The 25,389-nt window shown below is 40.8% G+C and overlaps 1 protein-coding gene across 3 annotated transcripts in view; it reads left to right on the top strand.

Annotated features, from left to right (window-relative positions):
- The window catches only part of LOC122542272 (glutamate receptor ionotropic, NMDA 2B-like), a 396,244-nt gene that overhangs the window by 307,415 nt on the left and 63,440 nt on the right, over positions 1 to 25,389 (top strand). The gene's annotated exons all lie outside the window — the stretch shown is intronic.

Genomic DNA, 25,389 nt, shown 5'->3' on the forward strand with positions numbered 1-25,389 from the left:
GTATATTGGATCCAGGTCGATGTGCTTATGGATTGAATCTGTCCTGGACCTAGACCCTATATACCGACCACTGCAGCGGACAGCTGGAACTGACAACCGAAGCGGCAGATTCAAACCACTACAACTGCTGGAGGAAAGATCACAGAAGCGCTTCACAGGAGGCTCCCAAGCACTGAGGATGTCACCTAGACAGGGGACGAAACGTCTGCAACACAAATGCTTTGATGTGAATTGTGCCAAAGTTCTTGAGTTGCACTCACTCAGGAAAGTATTCCATCGCACTCCTGACTTTGTACCTTGTAGATGGTGAACTGGATTTGGGGAGTCAGGAGGTGAGTTACTTGCTGTAATATTCCTAGCCTCTGATCTCCTTTTGTAGCCATTGTATTTATATGGCTAGTCCAGTTCAGTTTCTGGTCAATGGTGACCTGGCAAATATGATTGATGATGGATTAAGAGGCAAGCCAGTTAGGTTGGAATCAATGTCAAAAAGTATGTGTCACATTTTAACTTGTTGCAAGGGTTAGTGCAGACAGTAGAGCCAATTCTTTCTAGGCTTGAAGAGTTTGGAACAGAGGGTTGTTACTCCTGGGTGCTCTCCAGTGTGGCCCTTACTGGAACTGATTGTGTGGATTTTGATTGAAGACTGGAATCATTTAGTGAATAAGACCCCAGCAATCAAATAATCAGCTGGCAACTCATTAGGGAAGGCTCAGACATGAAAATGACCACTTGAATGATGAACTGCAACAGATCGCTCAGTATTCATGGAACCAGAAAAAAACTGAAAGAGCGAGGACGGAAATGTAAACATGACTGAGGAAGAAAATAAAACAAACTATTGGTGTGAAACTGCTTTTCCTTCTCAAATACTGTCCACAGTGCTGAGGTTTAATTTAAAGTGAATAACCTGTAATGAATATAACAGAAAGATTAAAAGGAATATAACAGAAAGATTGGTGACAATAAAAGCCCAACAGAATGGTGGGCCGTCTTGTGCCACAGTGAGTAATGGCCCTGCCTCTGAGATGAACGCTCTGGGTTCAAGTCCCACACTAGGACTTGATAGTTAAGGAAGGTGTGTATGTAATATGGCCAAACAGGTTGAATCTTAATCTATAAATCCTTCCAAGACACCTTGGGTAAGCACTAAGAACTGGAGAGGCCCCTGGCCAATGACTGTAGATACTCAAACTTGAGCTTCCTTCTGACTTCTGACTAGGAATTTGTTCTAGGAAGAAAGAAGCGATGGAAAATAGATCTTGAGCAAATGCTTTGTCTGCCTCTTACACCTTACAATGTGGCAAGTTGTCCAAGTCTTTATGCTGCCATTGAACTGGAGGGTGGTCCTGAAGGCATAAAAGCATTCTCCCAATAATTCACTCTGTTTAGATCAATCAGACTAATGACAAAAAGAAAGAATAACGAGAGCATAGTCTCAGGGCTTTCATGGCAATGTCATTAGACTGTAACCTGCTTAATCTCTGGGAACATGGATTTCAGCTACAGCAGCATGGATTTAAACTTAAAATAATTTCCAGTTTTTAGTTCTTTTAAACCCTGAATCATGGTCCTGAACCTGACATTTGGCTTTGATTTTCCCTCAAGCAGATTTTATGGAGCAGTGGGTAATGTCCCACTCTCTAACCGAGAAGCTACAGGTTGAAATGCCACTCCAGGACTTGATGGCTGAGGGAAGTACATTTAGTAACATTGTATATCTTTCCAATTCAGTCTGTGCCAGCCAGTAAGATCAGGTAGACACCTGTTTAGCTTTGCTTGATTTGGAGTGGTGCCCCTCGGGTGACAGGTTAGTGACCTGCTTTAAGGATAAATAAACAACGAAAACAGACATACCCACATGCTTTATCTGGCTCCTGTATCAACACAAAAGTCTAGAAATTTCTGGAAAAGCTCAGCAGGTCTGACAGCGTCTGTGGAGATAAATCAGAGTTAACTTTTCGGATCAAGTGACCCTTCCTCAGAACCCCTCCTCACTCGCTCTGAAATGTTAACTCTGATTTCTCTCCACAGATGCTGTCAGACCTGCTGAGCTTTCCAGCAATTTCTGTTTTCACAGCATCCACAGTTCTTTCGATTTTTATTAAGCCTGTAAGTCTAAGTTGGAATAGTCACAAATTTATAAAAATAAAGGAGAATGTTCGATTGGCCTCTCAAGTGCATAATGAAATTGATGAAGATGCATAATGAAACTGACAAAGGTAACTTCATCAATTGACAGGGAGTGGAACAAGACCAGACTCTGTCTCAGGAATGTCAGGGCCAAAGAAATTCACTTGTGGTAACTGTGGTACCCTGCAAAGAGAAAGAGGAAATAATAATTGGAGTACTAAAGCCAAAAGGTGTAACATATAGTCACATGAAGGTGGTAAATTGCTGCACCAGGAATGGATACAGTGAGTGAACCATCCCAAAACTCAAATGTGTCAAAATGGATTCCTATAGCACTGTGTCAACTACCAAGGAGTCTGAAGTAACTGCACAGAGGCTGGTATCTGGACACCAAGTCACCTGTTACTTACACATACACAGTACACTGGCTGTGATCAGCCAGCTCAGAGTCAATCCTTGAAAGCAGGAGACTCTCTGAATCTCCCATTTATATCTGTCAGCCAGGGCTCCCTGATTGGCCGAGGTTATCATACCCTAATCATGGGTCTCATAGTCAATGAGTTCCATCTGGTTCCAATCGCTACAGCACCCATACCATAAATAAATACATCTATGGTTTAGAAAGTATACAAAAAATAAAAGAAGGACTTCTGAGAGATTGTATTTTGGTTAGAGAAGAGACAGATGTAGGTAATGTTGAATTCTGTAAGTACACCTACTGTTAAGCAAAAGATGAAGGTCTATTTCCTATGGCACCATCTGGCTGTTATAACTTTGACACCAATACCTATTTAGCACCAAGACCCTTATTTCTCTTTTCGTTCTTTCAATCTCCCAATCTTCATTCTTTCCACGGTTGTTCCAGGAAAGAAAGTCTCCCCATTCATTGAGAATGTCAAAGCCAAAACCCCAAATGCAAGAGGGTTGTCCTTTACCTACTGTGACATTAGTTACCAATGTGCTGGAAACCCCATCAACACCTCTACATTTGCTGCCTGGAATGCAAAGATAACCCCCAGATTCATTCTGTACTGCAAACTGCCTTCTTAAACTTGTCTTGCTAGGTTTCCCCATCCTGACTTACAACAAAAGTGAGGAGTTCATCAGCTTCTTTGTCACTACAATTGTGATGATGTAATTGGTTGTCTTTGATGTATCGCTGCCTTCCAGAAGCCTATCAGACAAATATCCTCCTTGTTTTCACACTTGTCCGAGCCCTGTACTTTCTCATTTCTCTCCCATCTCGCCTCATGTCCTCTCAAAATGGATCGCATCTGTGAGAACACATCCTTTTCTGTCAACCCCATTTCCTCTTAACTGTTGACCTACAACTTCCCTTTGGTCCCCCTGTTAGCCAATATTGTTAATGGCTCTCCTTTGGTACTATGCCCGCTCTCCTTCAAGTCTTATCATGACGCCTTTCCAAATTCTTGACCCTACCATCCTTACCACTCCAACTCCCGCCTCCCTTTCCATTGAAATCCTTTAATGTAATATTGTCTTTCAAATCCACATCACTGAATTACAGAGTCACACAGCATAAAAATAGACCCTTTGGTCCAACTCGTCTGTGCCGACCAGGCATCCTAAATTGAACTAGTCCCTTTTGCCATATTTGGCCATATCCCTCTAAACCGTTTCTACTCCTGCAACTGTCCAAATGTTTTTAACTTTCCTCTCGGTCATTCTTATATAACATACATTTTGTTCATACAAATGCGCTGTAACATCATTGATGAATTGGGGACACTGTTTCTAAAGTGTGAGCTTTTAAAGCGTGCATAGATTATAGTGCGATTCCAGCCCTATTAGTTGAAATGGTGCTGCTATTGTGCAATTTCCTTATAATGCAGAATTGTACAAGAGCAGAATTACTTGCATTATAGCAGAACTGACTGTAAGTGTACCTGCCCCTACTGCTTTCTTTGGTAGTTCATTCCATATACGCTGTGTAAAAAAGTTCTGTCCTTTAATGCTTCTCCTAATTTTGTCCACCATGTGGATCTCCAGAGTCCATGCATAGGCAGCAACTTCTGTGTGACTCTGCAAAAGTTAACAAATTTGTATTCTGGTTGGTGTCCCTCTTTCCCATAAGTTCATGTTTGTGTCTTTGCAATTACAGCTATTAACTACCAAAATAGCTTTTATCAAAGTCACAAATGGCATGTGCAATGGTAAACTAATCCCTTCTCAACTTGCCTGCAGCTTTGACAAGGCTGACTGCACTATCCTTTTCAAACAGCTCCCTACCAATGTCCAGCTGGGTGACTTCACATGCTTAATGGCATTCTTGTAGACACGGTCATACTTAACTCTTGACTCTATCCCTAACCTCTCACCTACACATTAACCTTGGCAACATCATTCAAAATTGCAGGACTATTTTGCACATGTACATTTGTGACACCCAGCTCTGGCCAATAAGAACCTCTTTGCACCCCTCTGCTGTTTCTGAACTGTCACATGTCTTGACTGACATGCTGTACTGGATGAACAGAAATCCCCTGTAATGGTGCCAATGCATTGACTTCCACATCCAGGTAGTGAGAACATCACATACCATTCTCTTCAGACTCTGCCACAAACTCTACCTGCCTACTCTATCTCTCTGACAACAGTCTGAATTAAGCCTTTCTGTTCACAACCTTGGTGTCATATCTGACCCCGAGATAAACTTCCAACCACGTAGCCATGTCGTCAATAAGATTGCCCATTTTCACCTCCACAACACCACCTGATTCTAACTCATCTGCTACTGAGCTTTCTTATTTGCTGTTATTATCTCTGGGCTTGACTATTCCAATGCAGCACTGACCAATCTACCTCTGTGACCCTATGGAAGTTTGTAGTTATCCATAACTCTGCTTGCAAATCCTTTTCACCAACTGAGCCTGAGGTCAGTGACCTCATTGACTTGTGGTGGAGCAACTATGATGACATGTGGCTCAGTGGTTAGTACTGCTGCCTTACACTACCAGGGAGCCAGGTTCGATTCTACCCTTGGGGTGACTGGATGTGTGGAGTTTGCTCAATCTCCCTGTGCCTGCATGCTCTTGTTTCCTCCCACAGTCGAAAGATGTTCAGGTTAGGTGGATTAGCAGTGCTAAACTTCCCCATAGTGTCCAGGGATGTGCAGGTTACTTGGTTAGCCATGAGAAATATAGGGATAGAGTAGAGGGACTGGGTCTGATTGGGATACTCTTAAGAGGGTTGGTGTGGACTCAATGGGCTGAATGGCCTACTTATGCATAGAAGGGATTCTATAAACTACTTGATTTTAAAGATTGTATCCTTGCTTTCAAATCCCATCTTTTCATGGGGTTAAAAGACTGGACTAACAGGTTCATGCACATTTAGATGGGTGATGTGATGGGCAGAAGAGAGGAACTGTTGGACGTACATGAGGTTGGCAGATCAAGTAGCTGGCATCCAAAGATATTCAGCTACACCATTCACATATTGCTTCCAAAGACTCCCCATAACAGCAGGAGTGCCTGATTTTAAAGGATAGCTTTGGCTGAGATCAAATCCGAGCTGTTATTCCTGGATCCAGTGCATAAGTGTCTGTAATATTAATACACCATATACAAAGTCTTAATAGTTGGGAAGAATAGGTTCAGTTAGTAATAGAACAAAACATTGACTTTGCAGACAAAATAACAGAACCAATCCCCAGAATAATTGAACCTCTTAGTGGGTTTTGAGAAGCTTTGTAGTTCAGGTTGAGGTTCTGAATGTAGGTTTGCTCACTGAGCTGGAAGCTTCATTTTGAGATGTTTTGTCACCATACTAGGTAACATCTTCAGTGAGCCTCCAGATGAAGCACTGGTGGTGTAGCCCACTTTCTATTTTTATGTTTGGGTTTCCTTGGGTTGGTGACATCATTTCCTGTGGAGACATCATTTCCTGTTCTTTTTCTCAGGGTGTGGTAAATGGAATCCAAGTCAATGTGTTTGTTGATAGAGTTCTGGTTGGAATGCCATGCTTCTAGGAATTCTTGTGTGTGTCTCTGTTTGGTTTGTCCTAGGATGGATGTGTTGTCCCAGTCAAAGTGTTGTCCTTCCTCATCCATATGTAAGGATACTAGTGAGAGTGGGTCATGTCTTTTTGTGGCTAGTTGATGTTCATGTATCCTGGAGACACACATGAGAATTCCTAGAAGCACGGCATTCCAACTGGAACTCTATCAACAAACACATTGGCTTGGATCCCATTTACCACCCCCTGAGAAAAAGAACAGGAAATGATGTCACCATAGGAAATGACATCACTAACCCAAGAAAAACCAAACATATAAATAGAAAGTGGGCAACACCACCAGTGCTTCATCCGGAGACTCACTGAAGATGTTAAGGGTAGAGTAGTGCTGGAAAGGCACAGCAGATAATGCAGCATCCGAGGAGCAGGAAAATCGACGTTTCGGGCAAAAGCCCTTCATCAGGAAGGCATCACTGAAGATGTTACCTCGTACGGTGATGAAATATCTGAAAATGAACCTTCCAGTTGAGTAAGCAAACCTATATCCAGAATTGAACCTCTACATAACAAAAATGTGAATATAGTGCCTTTAATGTAGTAAAGCATCCCAAATTGCTCACTTGAATGTTGTAAGATAGAATTTGACACAAACTAATATTAGAGATATTAAGGCAGAATAGCGAACAGATTAGTCAAAAAGACAGTTGTAAGGGACACCTTAGAGAAGAAAAATGAGGTAGAGAGGTTTAGGGAGAGAATTCCAGGGCCTTGGCTGCTCAAACCGGGGCCACCATTGGAGTAACTGAAATCTGCGATGCTCAAGAGATAATTTGGAGGATTATTGACTGAAGGAAATTACGGGGGGGTGGCGCTGTGAGAACTTGAATGGTCTTAATGCAGCATATATTGGTGTATTTCTAGATAGATACAAAGTAGGTGCTGATTTTTTACTAAAGTCCATCAGTGTCATTGAGTTAATAATGACAAAGAAACAGCCCCAGGTTTCTGATCTTCATCCAGCAGAACTGCCTGTATGGAGTCAAATGTCATCCCACCTTCAATGCCTTGGAGATAGATTAACATTCTGGTGCTTGGGAATGGGGTTGAGCAAGGAACAGGCTTGGGGAGTTGGGGGGATTGGGGAGGGAAGTAATTTTGAATAGCAATGGTTCAAGTGTGAAGCATTGTCAATCTTTTACACATGATTGCAATATTGTCGCACTAAAACCTGACACACTCTCACCACTAATAAATTTCTAATCTTAGAGTACAACTCTAAATTTATTCTCTGGTGAGAATGACCCGATTCCTTGCCAAAGGGGATATTCAAAAACCATTTGGATTTTTGCTACAATTCCACAGTTCTGTGGTCACTTTTTCTGAAACCATCTGTTTTTTTTCTGCTTTTTTTTAAACTAAATTCAAATCCTCAAACTGCCATTGGAGATTTAATCTCTGGATTATTAGTTCATGCCTCTTGATTACGAGCCTAAGCCTTATTTAGAAATAGATGGAAAATTGTTGGTGAACAGCAGTCAAGCTAATAGTATGTGGTGGGCCATTTGTTTGGACTACCATACTCCCAGCACCACTGGAGAAATGGCAATCATTTGTCCAACATGGGATAGCACTGAATTGAATGTTTGTCACTAAGAAGATGGGTTTGCCTTTACCATTTATATCTCGAGAAACAAATATTAAAAAGCATTGAATTCAATCAGTTTAGATTAGATTACATTACATTAGATTAGATTACATTACAGTGTGGAAACAGGCCCTTAGGCCCAACAAGTCCACACCGCCCCGCCGAAGTGCAACCCACCCATACCCCTACATTTACCCCTTACCTAACACTACGGGCAATTTAGCATGGCCAATTCACCTTACCTGCACATTTTTGGACTGTGGGAGGAAACCGGAGCACCCGGAGGAAACCCACGCAGACACGGGGAGAACGTGCAAACTCCACACAGTCAGTCGCCTGAGGCGGGAATTGAACCCGGATCTCTGGTGCTGTGAGGCAGTGTGCCACTGTGCCGCCCATTAGATCATTAGGCACTGCTGCCATTTTCATGTACAGTAGTAGCTGGAAATGTTTCTGCTTGTTACAATTTACACCTCCTCTAACCCACCTTTTTTTCTTTACCTTTTAGGATCAATGTTTATAATTTAATCACTTATGTCCTCCACCTTATCACAGTTCTATGTTCCCTTCTATTTTTCTGCCTCTATAATTGCTTAAAAATAGATTGATTGATTTATTGTTGTCACATGTACCAAGATACAGTGAAAAGTGTTGTTTTGCTTGCTGTACAGGCAGATAGTGCATCAGGGTAGCAGAAAAGAGTGAAAAAAACAGTGTTACAATGCAGAGAAGGTGCAGAGAGAGAGATCAGAATTAACATTTGAGAGGTCCATTCAGAAGTCGGATGACATAACAGTGGGGAAGAAGCTGTTCTTGAATCTGTTCGTAAGTGTATTCGAACTTTATATCTTCTGCCTGATAGATGAGGCTGGACGACAGTATAGCCTGGGTGGGTGGCCTTTGACTATGTTGGTTGCTTTCCTGAGGCAGTGGGAAGTGTAGATGGAGTCAATGGATGGAAGGTTGGTTTGTGTGATGGACTGGGCTGTGTTCACAACTCTCTGTAGTTTCTTATGGTCTTGGGAAGAGCAGTTGCCAGAAGGATGCTTTCTATGGTGCATTTATGAAAATTAGTAAGCGTCCTTCTGGACATGCCAAATTTCCTTAGCTTCCCGAGAAAGGGGAGACTTTCTCGGGGGTGGACCAGGACAGATTGTTAGCGATCATCACTCCCAGGAACTTGAAACTTTCAACCATCTCCACCTCAGCACTAGTGATGCAGACAGGGGCTTGCTTCCACTCCGCTTCCTGAAGTCAAAGCTCGGATCCTTCATTTTGCTGACATTGATGGAGAGATTGTTGTCTATACCATGCTGCTGGGCACTCTATCTCTTTCCTGTATTCTGTCTCATTGTTTGTGATCTGACCTATGAAGGTGATGTCGCCAACAAACTTATAAATGGAATCGGGGAAGAATTTGGCCACATGATTGAGTATATAAGGAGTATAGTAGCGGACTGAATAAACAGCCTTGTGGGGCACTGGTGTTGTTGCCTATTCTTAGTGATTGCAGTCTATGGATCAGGAAGTCAAGGATCCAGTCATAGAGGAGGGAGCTGAGACCTAGGTCTCAGAGTTTAGAGATGAGTTTGTTTGGAATTATGGGGTTGAAGGCAAAACTGTAGTCAATAAGTCAGAGCCTGTCCTAGGTACCCTTGTTATCCAGATGCTCCAGGGATGACTGTATGGCCAGGGAGATGGCAACTGCTGTGGACCTGTTGTGCTGGCAGATGAATTGCAAAGGGTCAAAGCAATTTGATAGGCGGGAGTCAATCTGAGTCATCTCTAACCTCTCGAAGCATTACATCATTAACAGTCTAACTTCCTTCAGTTCTCATGAAAGACTATTGACCTGAAGTGTTGATACTCATTTTTTTTCTCTCCACAGATGGCGGCTGACCTTCTGAGTGGCTTCACTATTTCCTCTTTGGATTCAGTTTTCCAGGAGTATCCTTTACTTTTATTTGAAAAGCTCTTGATTGCTGCATTCAGCGTACTACACTGAATGGCTATAGCATGTAGGCTGACAGACTCTTTGTATCTGCTCCACCACATGGGATCTGTGCTTCAGTTACTGACAAAATATATATGTTCATTTACAATGCAATTAATTTGGCCATAGTGATTAGGATCATGGCTGTATTTAGTTCATTGGTGAGACCCAAAGGTTCTGCTAGTCCTGATGAACATCAGGCCTCAGAGTTCTACACTCATTGCAATTGCCATCTACTTTTGCCTGAGAAAGAGGGTGTAGTAAACCATGGTTTTAGATTCTGCTCCAGGAAACATGAGTACTCTAAAATTTGTATCACACTTGTGAATCTATCAAATGTAAGAAGCTGAGGGCTGTTCAAAGAAAGTGCATCACTTTGACAATGCAGAATGTATCAGTTTGATAGTGTGGTAGATGGAGGCAAATGAGCATTTACTGATGAAAATAAGCAATTTGGGAAATAGACCATTGAGACTAAGCCACTCTGAGTGTCACAGTCTGAAAGTGTAATAGTTGGAAAGTGTAACAGTTTGAAAATGTACCAAAGAGAGGGCATAAATTTGAGTTGTGTCATTGTACACAAGCCTGCAGTGCCACAATTTGTTGATACATTTTATGTGAGAGTATCTGCAAATTCAGAATTATGACAATGTACCAAACTGAGAATGTATCAATCTGGGTGTGTACCAATCTGAGTGAAAGTGCACCAGTGAGGCTGCAATTATCTTACATTGTAACAATTTGAGACTAACAATGAGTGTGCTCCAGTCTAACAGTATACCAATGATAAGGGACACAGCCTGAGTTTACCAATATGGCTGTATCAGTCTGGCAACTTAAGAGTCTGAGAGTGTGCCAATCATTGTGCACTAATCAGATTGCACCACTCTGGGAGTATAGATATCTGAGAATATATCAATAGATGTAAACATCTGCTCATGTAGGAATATGACTGAAAGAATTTGAGAACTTTTAATGAGAGTTTGCTAACCTGAGATTAAAAGCTGAGAGTATACTGATGAGATTGTGTCAGTCTGCGAGCTCACCAATCTGAGCTTGTGCCAATTTGAGAGTGTAATATAATGCGTATACCATTCTGACAGTATACCAATGAGGATATTGCATTACACAGGCATACTGATGAGGATGTGTCAGCTTAAATGTAACAATCTGCATCCAGCGCAATAATGTATGGTTATACAGTGTCGCAATCTGAGAGTTCAGCAATTTCATGGTGTGTTAATGAGATCGTGACAATGAACATAAATTGAGAGTGAGTGTGAGAGAGCATCAATTCAGCAGTGCGACAAGCTACAAATATACATTCTGAAGTTATACAAGAGTGCACCAATATAGTGACTTAATCTGAAAGTGTCAGAGTCTAAGCGTGTGCGGTGGGATGACATCAATCTGGCAGTGTTATGATCTGAAAGTCTGGTAGTCAATGTATAACAATGACTGCACATCAAGCTGCCAATGCTGCAATCAGAGTCTACAGCATTATGAACAATTATCATTGAATAGTCCAACCTGACAGTGTACCAATGAGAGGATGCCAGTTCAACAATTGACAGTGTAACAGTCTGAGGTTGTACCATTCTGGCAGCAATAAGATCTCAGCAAGTATCAGTGTTAGATGAACCAATGTTCAACTGTATCAGAGACTGCATCAATGTTGTTAATGTGCCAATCTGATTGCACTGGTGATATTGTACAAAACTTGACATGCAATACTTTGAGGAAGTAGCTCATATTCTCCTCCCAGTCAGTCTGGAGATGGAGTAAGCATTTAATTGGGAGAGATGGACTTGGGTGTGAACCCTGCCCACACAATATTGAGGTCTGTCTGCAGGCAGACCTGTCAGCCAGCATGAGGGGAGCACGCCCAGCAAATGTATTGGTGTTGCTTGTTGTCACTTGGGGAAGACCCTTGTTCAAGGACTCTAAGGTTGTGGGACATGGCATTAGGAAGGGGAGACTTGCTACGTGCCGTCCTCTTTTATTTAGATTTAAATTTGTCTCTTGTGTGACTCCCACCTCCGCATGATCCCCACCAAACCCCTCTTGCCGTCATGTACATCTGGCTGAGGTCATTCTAAAACCCTGGGCTCTCTAGTAAGTACATTTCCATCTCTGGTGGTGCTTTTGAGCAAATGAATACTGGTTTATGATTTGTTCTGCTCCTTGGAAGGTTCTGTTGCCTATTCGTTGTCTGATTGGCTTATAATGGGACCCCCTCTAAAGGAAATGACATGGTACGTTCATCCTCGACCCTCATTGCCTCCATTATATTCCCCATAAGAATACACCAATCTGCAATTGTAGCAATGAGAGTGAATCTGTTTAAGAGTACAAGAAATTGAGATTAAAAATGGGTAGGCCAACGAATAAGAATGCACCAGTCTGACAGTGTAACAACCTGAGCGTGTGCTTTTCTGACATTTTCCTACCAATGTGCATCAGTACAAGAGAGTATCAATGAGAGTGCACACATGACAATGCATCCAGCTGAGAATGTAACTCCGAATGGAAGAATCTGACACTACTAATGTGAGCGTACCAAAAAGATTGTTACAATCAGAATGGCTCCATCTGAAAGAGTAACAATGTCAAGAAGCACATAAGAGGGCATCAGTCTCATTGTGTAACCATTCAGAAAAATGTAACTAGCAATCTGTAGGTTCAACACTGAGAACATAACAATGCAAATATGCTAATCCAAGAGTGTGCCATTAAGTGAGCACTAATCATAGCATACGCCAATCTTGGAATGTGTTAATGAAGGGAGCAAATCTGTCAGTGCATATTTCTAAGCACATCAATCGTCCAGCATAACAACCTGAGCATGTTCAATCAGAAAGCCCAGTAAGGGTGAACTGGTCTGGATGTATAATTATTTGAGTGTGTACCAATGAATGTGACAATTCGAGAGATAATAAATGAAAATGTATCTGTCTTGAAATTGTGCCATTCTAATGCACCAACCACTCTGTTCCTGTATGAGAGTGCACCATTAGAAGACCAGTCTAGCAACATAACCATTTGAACAAGTACCAATGAATGTAACCGTCTACAAGTGCATCAACCAAAGATCACCCACCTTGAAGTGTAGCCATCTAAGAATGCAACAATCTGGGAGTTTACCAGAAAATAAATCAGAAGGTCTGCAAATCTGACAGGGTAACGTTCTGAAAATACATTAGCGTGACAGTGCATAGTGGGTAACAATATGATATGGAATTTGACATTGCACCGCTATGAGAGTGCAGCATAGTGGGTAACAATATGATATGGAATTTGACAGTGCACCGCTATAGTGGGTAACAATATGATATGGAATTTGACAGTGCACCGCTATGAGAGTGCAGTAATGAGGTCATCAATCTAGCAGTGCAAACTTTGAAAAGTGTGCCAATGAGTGCAACAAACTGTGAATGTACCAATCTTGCAAGATTGCCAAACATACACCAATCAAGAGTGTACCGGTAGGAGTGAGTTTGAATAAGCACCAGTTTGAGCACGTAATGATGATCTTAGTAAACTTGAATTAGCGAGTTTGCCAATGTGGATATTGCATCCAATTGGGCAGGGTCACAATCTGACAGTGTGTCATTCTGATATTGCACCAATCAGCTTGTACCAATATGAGAGAGCAACAGTCAAAGTACATCAATGTAAGAGTGTCAAATTCTGAACATGCAGCAATTTGTATGCACCAATACACTGCACTAAAGGGGCAGAACAACTGTTCAAGGGGCTTTGAGTGTGTGTAATACTGACAGCATACCAATGAGAGTGAACTAATCTAAACTGGTAATAATCTGAGGGCATCCTTTTCTGATGTTTGTACTGATCAAACATGCATGATATGAGAGCAAGCCAGAGAAAATGTATCATTCATGAAAATCTGAAAGTGTACCAGTGTATCAATAAATATCCAAACATACTCATCTGAGAATGCAACAGGGTCACCAATCTGGCAGTTTACAATCTGGGAGTGTCCTAATCAAAATACACAAATCTGTACATTGAAATGTCTAAGAATATATCAGTATGTGCACCAAACCAGGAGTACCACTAAGCACAATGTATACCAGTCAGAGAGTAATAATCTAAGACTATCCCAAAGAAAGTGAACAAATCTGAGAGTGTTCCAATTGAGTGAAATAATTTATAAAGAAACTGTGTGAGTTTACCAACAAAGCAGTTCCACTCTAGCAGTGTAATATTGGAGAGTGTAATCAATGTGAGTGCAGCAATAAGAGAAGAACCATGTGGGAGTAATAATCAGCCTGAACAGATTTGGCAGTGTATCAATCTGAAAATGTATCAGTGAAAGTGGAGCAATCTGAATGCAACAAACTAACAGTGTAACCATTTGAAAATGCAATAAATTGAGAGTGAAACAGTGAGCAGTAACCAGAGAATGGCAAATTTTCAGGCTCACTGAGCGTGCAATACAAGAGTGTAGTACTCTGACAGTGTATGTTTATTTGAGAACCAGTGTATTCTGATTGTATGATTATTTGAGCGACTCCGACTCCGACTCCGACTCCGACTCCGACTCCGACTCCGACTCCGACTCCGACTCCCAGATGCTGTTAGACCTGCTGAGATTTTTCAGCAATTTCTGTTTCTGAGTGCTGTTTAAAGTAGCAATCAAAGTTTGTGTCAATGGGATTGACTCATCTTGAATATGTAGGGTGTACCAACTGGAGCAAGCAAAAGAGTTTACCAATTAAAGGGCCTCAATGTGGCATTGTAACACTTTGAAAGCGAAACTGCGAGTGCCAAAAAAGAGCCACCATTCATTGTTAAAACTGAACAGCGCACTAGTGACAATGTAAATATGTGACAGTGTACCAATACAGAGGTAGCAACCTAGGTGTAAAAATCTGAGAACCTACCAATGGGTATTCAGTACCAAAACTGAAAGTGTGAGAATCTGAGTATGTACCAATCCAATGATGAGAACCATTTTAATTATTAACCAATCTGAAAGTGGACCAATAAATGTGCACCAATCAAACAGTACATCAATCTGTGAATGAACCAATGAGACTGCACCAGCCTATCAGTTCAACAATTCAAGTATTTGCCAATTCATGTTTACCAATCAGAGTACAGCAATGACAACAAACCATTAAATATGGACCAATCATGGCATACCAATCTGTGTACCAGTGAGCATGTACCAATCTTTGAATGTGCTCATTTTCGAGTGAAACAATCTGAAAGTATGGAGTGTAACAATCTAACAGTCTGCCAAAGAGTGTACCAATTTGATAGTAGACCAGCAAGATTTTGGCAATGCACGCAAATATTGGAGAGTGTACCAATGAGTGTGTACCAGTCTCAGAGTGTGCCAATCCAGGAGTGCATTACTGGAGAGCGTACAAATCAGAAGGTGTCAAATTGAGATTATGTTAATCTGAGTGTGCATCAGTCTAAAAAAAAATCACTGACAGGGCACCAAATTAGCATGAGAACTTTCTGCCAATATACCAGTGAGATGACAAAATGTGAGTGTACCATTGACAGTGTTCTAAATCCAAGGTATAACAAATACTCATTTACCAAAGCCTGTGTGTGCATTAATCTGTGAATACAGCAATCTAGAAGTACACAAGTCTGAGAGTGTACTGCCAGGCATGTAATTTTTTTTTGTAATATTCTGAGGCAGTACCAATGACAGTGCATCAATCTGAGTGTGTATCCATTTCTGTTCACTTCAATCTCAGTGTACCACTAAGAGTGTACCAATCCAAGAGCTACCCAATTTGGGAGTATGTCAATCTGATAGTGTGTCAGTCTGAGAATGGGGCATTGAGAGTGTGTCAGACTGACACTGCAACAATATGAAAGTACTGTATATCAATAAAATTGGAACAATCTGAACATGTCCCATTTGATAATATATTAATGAGTTTGCACAAATGCATGCCACACCAATTAATTGAATGTACACCAATATGGCAATTTAACAACCTGGGTGCATACCAGTTAGTCCCCTACAATCAGAGTACATGATTAAAAAGACACCCATCTAACAGTTCAAACATCTGAGAATGTGTCAACGAGTCTACTAATAACAGTGTGCAATCACTCTGTACACAATCAGTGAATGTACCAATTCAGTATATGCGTTCACTAAATTGAGTTTGCACCGATATGAGAGTGTAATGACAAGAGTGTGCTAATCTGCATCAATCAGAGAGTAAATGTATGATTTTACACCAATCCTACAGTGTTTCAATGTGTGTGTATACCAGTTGAGTATACCAATGAGGGTGACAAGCTGAGTGCAGTAATCTGAGCATCTACTATTTAGAACAATCCATTCTGAGATGCACTAATTTCCATGTTCCACTGAGTGTGCTCCAATCCGAGAGTGTACCTGTGAGTGTAACAATCTAACAGTGTACCAATGATAATTATAATATAACAATGAAAGTTTTCCAATCTATTGTGTGCAAATCTGAACATGTATCAACAAGAACAAACCCAATTTGTCTGACTAGGAAAAAGTGAGGACTGCAGATGTTGGAAACCAGAGTCTAGATTAGAGTGGTGCTGGAAAAGCACAGCAGTTCAGGCAGCATCAGAGGAGCAGGAAAGTCGATGTTTTGGCAAAAGCCCTTCATCAGGACAGCAATATGAGAGCAGAACAATGGAATTGCACCAATCTTGCAGTGTAACACTCTGAAAAAATACCAACGACAGTGTCAATTTGAGAGTAACCGAATTTCAGCATGTACCAGTGAAAGTTTAATAGTTTGAGGATGTACCCAGTGAGAGTGAACCATTTTGGTAGTATAATCACTTGAGAGTGTGCCATTCCAATCTGTATCCAACAATTTTATTTTATATCAGTGACAGTGCAGCAAACTAGCAGTATAATCATCTGATTTAGAGAGTACTGATAAATTTAACAAGCTGAGGTTGCACCAGTTGAATAATGTACCACTCTGAGAATGGCCCAACCCAAGTATAACAAACTCAGTTTGTAACAATGAGAGCTTACCACTTTGAATATGTAAAGCGATCCCAACGTTGAATCTGTGTGTGGACAAATGAGAAAATACTCCTCTGAGAGTGCTCAATGATGATCATTCAATGTAAGAGTGTAAAAATGGGTGATTCAACTTGTTTGTGCACCAAAAACTCTGTGTGTCTGTGTGCTTGTACACTCATGAAAATTAATCCAAGATGTACCAATGGAATTCCATCAATTTTAGAAGATGCAAAACCAAGATTGCGTGAATCTACATGTAACAATCTAAGAATGCACCATGAAACTCATCTGAGTGCACCAATTTCAGCATATACCAATGGGACTGCCTCAGTTTGAAAGTGTACAAATCTAACAGAACACGTGTGAATATAAAACAATGTGGTAAAAGTGAGAAAATGCACTGATGAAATTTCACCAATCTTGAAATGTAACTAAATGAATATACAAATAAGAACATCTTTTGAGTGTACTATTCCAAAAGTAGTCCAATCATAGTTTGTATCAATGAGAGTGCAGCAATTGATAATCTTCTATTGAGAGTGTGTCCAGTAGTAAGTTTAACAGTCTGGAAATGTTCAAATGAGAGTAGAACTTTCTAGTAGTACACTGGTGTTAGGTTGCTCTATCTGAGCACGCACCCAATAAGGGTGCGCAAGTATGAGGGTATACTGGTTCGAGGGTGCACAGTATGAAGGTGTACCATGTTGAGTCTGCACAGTATAAAGGTGTACCAAGTTGGGGTGTGCAGTATGAAGATACACCGATTTGAGGGTGTGTGGTATGAGCATGCATCAATTTAAGGGTGCGCAGTCTGAAAGTGCACCACTTTTAAGAGTGCACCATGCTGACTATATCCATTTAGATTTGAACAATTGTGAATGGTACTAATAAGAATGAACCAATATGAAAGTGCAATTTGAGAGTGCACCAGTTTTACAATCTAACAATTTGACTGTGTGCTAATGAGAATGCAGCAATGAGGCTACGCTAATCTCAGAGGTTGATAATCTAAGGGTAGTCTGGATGCACTGATTTGAGAGTTTGTGCTCCATAAACCTTTCCATAACTTCAAGGGTGTTTAATTCTGAAAAATCCCACTCTAAACAGTCTGCAAGTTTTCAGTTGGGATTCCAAAATGCATGGATCTGCTCTGAGTAATAAATAGCAGAGAAGGAATTTGTAAGAGTGGAGAATGACAGTTTTTGCTTCAGTTTACTGAGTGTATGGCCAGTGGCCCAGCCCAACTGCAAAATCATGAACATTCTGGTCAGTGCTATATTCAGTTTTGATGACCTTCATTTTTAGGCTCCTTAGAGATGTTAATTAGGAGCTGAATATTGGTTGAAAGTGGTTTCACTCTTGCAAAAGTGGTTTCAGAAATGAGCCAGGCCTTTGTCATCTCAAGATTTTCCAGAAACTACCTCTCGACGTCAAGTGAAGTAAAAATCAGGCAAAATGTAAAACGGGTTTCTGATTTGTTATCATTCATTGTATACTACTGAAGAATGTCAAAATGTATCCTCTTCAGTTGGAGGATTTGAAATCAAGACAAATTTCATCTCAGCAATGAATGAAAAATAAAATTGGAACTTACTGTTGCTATGCAGGGATGTGATACACAGTGTTGTCATGGAAAAATGAATACATTTTGTATGAGTTTACAATCTTCCTTCATGAATTTACCCAGTTTTTGATGCAGCAATATAATTGACATTATATAAGATTGAGATAAATTCACTGCAGATACACTACACTTAATCAATATTCATGAACGACAGCACTAAAGTAAGCTGTGCCTGCCTTTTGCAAGGTACTTTTTTTCCCTCTCTTTCTGGTCTCCATCTATCTATCACTCCTCCCCAGCCTATCATCAGCATGAATACTGCATTTTCCAAGGTGCTGAAGAAGGATCTAGACTCAAAATGTTCACTCTGTTTTCTCTCCAAAGTTGGAGTCAGACCCACTGAGTGTTACTAAAACAAACTGAACTCCTTGTAGCTGACAGTTGTTCTCCTTTGGGCGTGATATTGCTCTTTCCCAGTAGTGTAACTCTGCTCTTCCCTATTGGGAGCAACTGCTTTCTTCACTGGGAATAACAGAGCTGTTTTCTACCAGGATTAACAGCGTCATTTTCCCAGCGGAAGCAACAGTTTTATTCTCTGTTGGGTGGAACAATACTCACCTCATTTGGAAGCATACTCTTCATCACTCATGGGATCTGTGCTGTCATTCAGAGATAAGCATCTGAGTTCTTTCTGCTAAGTGTGTGATGTTCATTATTAAAGCAGAACAAACTTTACTTCATCCTTTCTTAAAAATCACACAACACCTGATTATAGTCCAACAGGTTTATTTGGAAGCACTAGCTTTAGGAGCACTGCTCCTTCATCAGGTGGTTCATCAGCAATGCTCTGAAAGTGCTTCCAAATAAACCTGTTGGACTATAACCTGATGTTGTGTGATTTTTAACTTTATCCACCCCAGCCCAACACTGGCACCTCTAAATCATCCTTTCTAATGAATTGAATTGAATGGAATTGAATTGAATTGAATTGAATTGAATTGAATTGAATTTATTGTCACGTGTACCGAGGCACAGTGAAAAGCTTTGCCTTGTGAGCAAGACAGGCAGATCACAGAGTTAAGTAGCATAGATAGTAAATAACAGGGAAACAGTGGCAAAAACCTTCTTATGGATGATGTTAGAACTGCAGCCACCGTAACTCTTGTTTGCCACTTTTTGGAATGTTAGTGCTGGAAAATTTGATGCATGTTTTATTGTCTGCTGATTTAGCATTGGCATTGGCTTAAACAAGTACTGTCACCATCAAAATAATACCACCAAAAAAAAAAGCTGACAATAAGATCTCTAGAGATGTAAATTACTAAATATTGACCTGTACCTAACTGTGTCTAAAAGAAGAAAAGCTATTACCTGAAGTAGATAGATTAGTTGAAGCTAATGAGCTTTACTTTTCCTACCGATTTGGAGGTTAGGTAGAGACTGCCTTGTAAGTAATTATTTGCTTCAAGTGGGGATATAAATCTCTGTCAGTGCAGAATTCCCAAGGGAATAACATGTTCTGCCTCGGTCAGCCACACAGGTAAATATTTGGCCAACTAAAACATGTGATGTCACCATGATATGTGCGGGTGTGAGTCAGCATGCGAAGTCGTTGATGCCAGGGAATTTAAAAATAAAGATTTAATTAGAATATATCAGTAATTTTATTGCTAACTGCATTTGCTTTGTCTGGAGGGAGAAAAGAAAGGGCTCTCTGCATTTTGAAATTTAAGCCTGTCAGTTGTTAATTTGTGAATCACAGATCAGAAAATGATTAAAAATAACAAATTTCACTTGGACTGCCTCTTAAGATGTTTTAGGTTCACACCAGAACCAATTGATTCAATGAGTATCCAGCCTGATGAATCAGTCACATTTTGCCATTTCTTTTCTATATAATTCGACCCCTCATTCCTACCCCATCCTCTATAACCCAAAACTTTCATTCTCAATAACCTCAGTGCCTCCCCCTTACCCCATCCCAAGAGCAACAACACCCTATTTTTATCTAATTCCTAATAAACTCAATCTCTCCTGTCTAGTCCAACCTCAAGAATCTCAAACTTCTGCTCCTTACCTCATCTTGATTAATCTCAATGTTTCTTCCCTAAGTCATCTCCAATGAGCTGAATTGCCATCTCCTTGCTCCATACTCAGTTAAAGTTACCCTTCTTCACTATAACTTGCAGTAACATCAATGTCTACAACAACCCTCTGGCCTGTATAGCTTGAACTGTACCTCCCTCCCTCAGTGCTATGTAAATGCAATCCAGTTCCTTTCCTTACCCCGACCTCAACTCTACCTCCTTCTGAAAACACATCAAACTGCATCTGATGATTCTCTTTGGAGACAAACTTCTCTTGTGGGATCTGTTGGTAAGCAATTCAGATTCCATTGTGCTAAAGGAAGTGTCCAGATTGCTGCAAGGATCTTTAAGCATACCATAAGACATTTCTTTACTCCAAAAGCAGTGACTGGTATATCAGTATTCCCGTAATCATGCAAATTGGATACAGAACCTCATGCCCAGAAATTCATTTATATTGTGTCCATAAGCTGACAAAAGGACATAACATATAGTCATAGAGTCATACAGCACGGAAACAGACCCTTTGGTCCAACCAGTCCATTCCAACCATAATCCCAAACTAAACTAGTTCCACCTGCCTGCACTGGTCCATTTCCCTTCAAACATTCCTTATTCATGTACTTATCCAAATGTCTTTTAAATGTTGTAACTTTAGTTGCATCCAACATTTTTTTCTGGAAGTTCATTCCACACATAAACCACTCTGCGTAAAACAATTGCCATGCATGTCTTTTTTAAATCATTCTCCTCTCACCTTAAAAATATGCCCCCTAGTCTTGAAATCCACCACCTTAGGGAAAAGACACCTGTCACTCACCTTATCTATACTCCTCATGATTTTATAAACCTCTAGACACTCCAGTGAAATGTCCCCGCCTATCCAATGTCTCCTTATAACCCAAACTCTCCATACTCAGCAACTTCCTGGAAAATCTTTTCTGAACCCTCTCTAGCTTAATATCCTTGCTATAACAGGGCAACCAGTATGTCAGAAGGGGCCTCACCAACATCCTGTACAATCTTAACATAACGTCCCAATTTCTATACTTAAAGGTCTGAGCAATGAAGGCAAGAATGCTAAACCACCTTATTTATCAATTCTGTCAAAATAGACAATTTCACACACTTTCCCATCGCACTCATTTGCTCAATCCTTGCCACTCACTTAACCTACCTATATGCATTTGTAGGCTGCTGATGCCCTCTTCCCAACTCACTTTTCTATCTATTTTGTGTCATCAGCAAATTTAGTCACCATACCTTTGAACCCTTCATCCAAGTAATTGATATACATTGTAAAGAGTTGAGGTCCCAGCACCCATGACATCCTGTCAGTCTACTTCCCTTAGCCATATTATCCCAACACCATGAGTTCTTACTTTCCACAATAACCTTTATCTAGCACCTTATCAAATGCCTTCTGGAAATCTAAATACAATAAGGGGAGGTGATGGCCTTGGATGTTATCGCTGGACTGTTAATCTAGAGACCCAAGTAATGTTCTAATCCTGCCATGGCAGATGGCGGAATTTGAATTCAATAAATATCTGGAATTAAGAGTCTAATGAATCCATTGTAGACTGTCAGGAACAACCCATCTAGTTCACTAATGTCCTTTAGGGAAGGAAGCTGCCATCCTTACCTGATCTGGACTACATGTGACTCCAGACCCACAGCAATGTGGTTGACTCTTAACTGCCCTCTGGGCAATGAGTGCTGACCTAGCCAGCAATACCCTCATCCCATGAATGATTTTTTTAAAAAGTCCACTAGTTCCCCTTTGTCTACATCACAAGTTAATTCTTCGAAGAACTCCAATAAATTAGTCAAACATGATTTCCCTTTGACAAAACAATGTTGAATCTGCCTGATTACCTTGAATTTTTTCAAGTTCTCTGCCATAATGCCTTTAATAATAGCTTCTAACATTTTAGCTGTGACGGATGTTAGGTTTATTGGCCTGCAGTTTCCTACTTTACATCCCTCCATTTTTGAATGAGGAGTTACATCAGCAATTTTCTGATTTAAAGGAACCTTCCCTGAATCAAATGAGTTTTATTATAACCAACACATCAGTGATTTTGCTGTCTACCTCTTTTCAGACCCCTGGAATGAAATGGAATATGTGTGTGGTAGTCCCTTAGAATGAAGGTGATGTTTACTAACATAGGGACGCTGTTGTGCTGTGACTACCACACATTTCTGGATGACAAAGAAATCTCCTGCACTTACAGCCAGCCAAAGGATTTACAGATTGATAAGAAATCTTTTTGACTGTGTTATGAAGTGTGTTCCATAGCTATGAAGTCCTGAAACAGGTATTGAACTCTGAGTTTCTGGCCCAGAGGTAGATTAGATTCCTTCGGTCCAACAAGTTCACACCAACACTCCAGAGAGTAACCCATCCAGACCCATTCGCCTACTGCCTACTAATGCACCTGTGACTATGGGCAATTTAGCATGGCCAATTCACCTGACCCGCACATCTTTGGACTGTGGGAGGAAATCGGACCACCCGGAGGAAACCCACACAGACACAGGGAGAATGTGCAAACTCACGCAGACAGTTACCTGAGGCTGGAATCGAACCCAGGTCCCTGGTGCTGCAAGGCAGCGGTGCTAACCACTGAGCCACACTCTGCACAGAGACACAAGAGAACAGAACTTGTAGTAGTAAATTGTAACCTGAATCACTCCGGGAGAATGGGTTGGGTTGGGTTCAGGTCAGATATGTGAGTTTACTCTCCAGTCTTCATTGGGCATAAGTTCAGATAGGTTGGAGATTGGCTGTGTGCCCAAACCTAGCTCATTCCATTGATGAAGTCAAAAGATACCCCAAGGAGATTCTCAGTGGCAATGACTGCTTCATGGAACTTCCATAATTTCTCCATAAATTCACAGCTTTGTACTTTGGGAGCACTTTTCCATGTCAAAAGCGCTGTGTATTACATGGACATTAATGGTGGCTCAGTGCATTCTCAACTGAATCAGAAAGTTGGGGGCTTCTAACCTCAAACCAGAATCTGAGGACAAAATCCAGGCTGACACACTGACTGCTGCACTGAGGGAGTACTACACTGTTAGAGGTAGCAGCCACTTGAATGAAACTTTAAATCTTCTGCCTTCTCAGGTGGGCTGTACAGATCCCATTCTACAATTCCAGGAGAGTTAGACCTGTGTCCTGATGATTATTTATCCCTCAATCGACTGGTTAACAGGAGACAATAATTTTACTGTCTGTGAAAGCTTTGTATGTGCCAATTGCCTGTTACATTTCGTGTTGACTGGAAAGTATTAGGTACATTCAAAATCTGTGGAAAACATAATTTTGAATACAAGTCTTTCTCCGTCACTGTAAATTATGAGGCAGGAAAATTCTGTGTGAGTCTCCCTTTCAACCTTTCTCAGTCCTAACTTGTATCCCATGAAAGTCAAACCCTTCAACACAGGGAACAACTTGGTCATTTGTCAGGGAATCACCTAATTTCTTGAAATGGGATGATTCACTCGATTCCTTTCCCAAGTTGACTGCGATCTGGTCATATCTGTAAGGATATAAAGAAATAGTGTTTGCTTTCTTTCTGAGACATTTGTTCCTTCAATGGGCTGAATGGCCTACTCCTGTTTCTGTGTTTCTATTGTACAGGGTTGTAGTGACGGGATGGGTTAAAGGTATTAAAGTGTTTGACCAGTGAAGATCGGGAATGATGGGGTAGGCTTGATGGACTGAATGACCTATTCCTATTCCTGTTGTTCTGTAATTGTTTCAGCACTATATTCCAGCACTATAATCTTCCTCAGTGTATCTGCCATTTGTTAGGGTTTAATTATTTTATATGAGGAGGCAATATTTGAATATTCCATCAACTACAGGAAATTTATTTACAGATACGTTCTTCAGTGCATAGCACAAGTAGCAATATTTGGAAAATCAAACTTGTGATACGAGTTCAGATGGTGTAGGGCCACTGTTGAACACATTGATTTGTTCTTTTTACCTGCTGTTTAATATAACTCCTGGATCATGTTCTCTTGATGCTCATTTCTGTATCTGCACAGCACTCAGTATAATTTTTAAACTATATCCCTAGATTACAATTTGGTGTAATTTCGATTTCTCCATAATTCAAAAGATGGAAGGTTTTGGGACTAGCTACAGTTATGGTTACTGGAAGCTTGTGCCTTTCTGCATTCTATGTTTTGAGTCTCAAGTATCATTGAAAAGGATGAAGCCTTTTGACCCTGTCACAGAAAATGGATTATATTGTCGTGCTCTGCTCCGTAAGCATGGACTGATGTGCAATTGAGCGTAGCCCCTGTAAAGGTGGAGTGGAGGGACTAGAATCACAGGCCTCCTTTTATTAATTTTGAGCTTTTAACTATGTGGAGATTGTCATCATGTGTGAATTTTCCAGGTTGGCAAGTTATGCATAACATTACCTTGTAATTCTCTCAGTAAATCTCTTTGCCTCTCCACTTCCCTCTCATCCTTTTAAAATCTTCCTTATAATCCACTTTTTTGACCATCTTTTGACCACATCTCGCAACGCCTCCTCCCTTTGTCCAGTGTCAATTTCTCTGTCTGACTACTCCTCTGCAAAACGCCTCCCGATTGTTTATATTCTACATCCCAGACGCAATACAAATGCAAGTTTTAGTTGTGTGTGGCAGGCCACTGTCTAACCTATGGTGCCACTAAAGGCAGGTGCTATAATAATTGATGCATATTCAACCTTGCACATTTGAGCATGTCGATTTGGAGATTACTGAATACAGTTGGCTCTTGAATGCCCTGAAAATAGCATCACACAGTCAGGCAGTGAATGCTAACTGCAAGTATAAACCTTAAGAAGAACCAACCCACAGGTTTCTCTATTGAGTAATGGTTTCTTTTCAGAGCTTCTAATTGTAGTGCTTTGTTAGGCACCTAGTGATGACTGACAATAAACAGAGGCAACTCCGCATTCTCGA

This window comes from Chiloscyllium plagiosum, chromosome 39, assembly GCF_004010195.1.
Source record: "Chiloscyllium plagiosum isolate BGI_BamShark_2017 chromosome 39, ASM401019v2, whole genome shotgun sequence".
Classification (NCBI taxonomy): Eukaryota; Metazoa; Chordata; class Chondrichthyes; order Orectolobiformes; family Hemiscylliidae; genus Chiloscyllium; species Chiloscyllium plagiosum.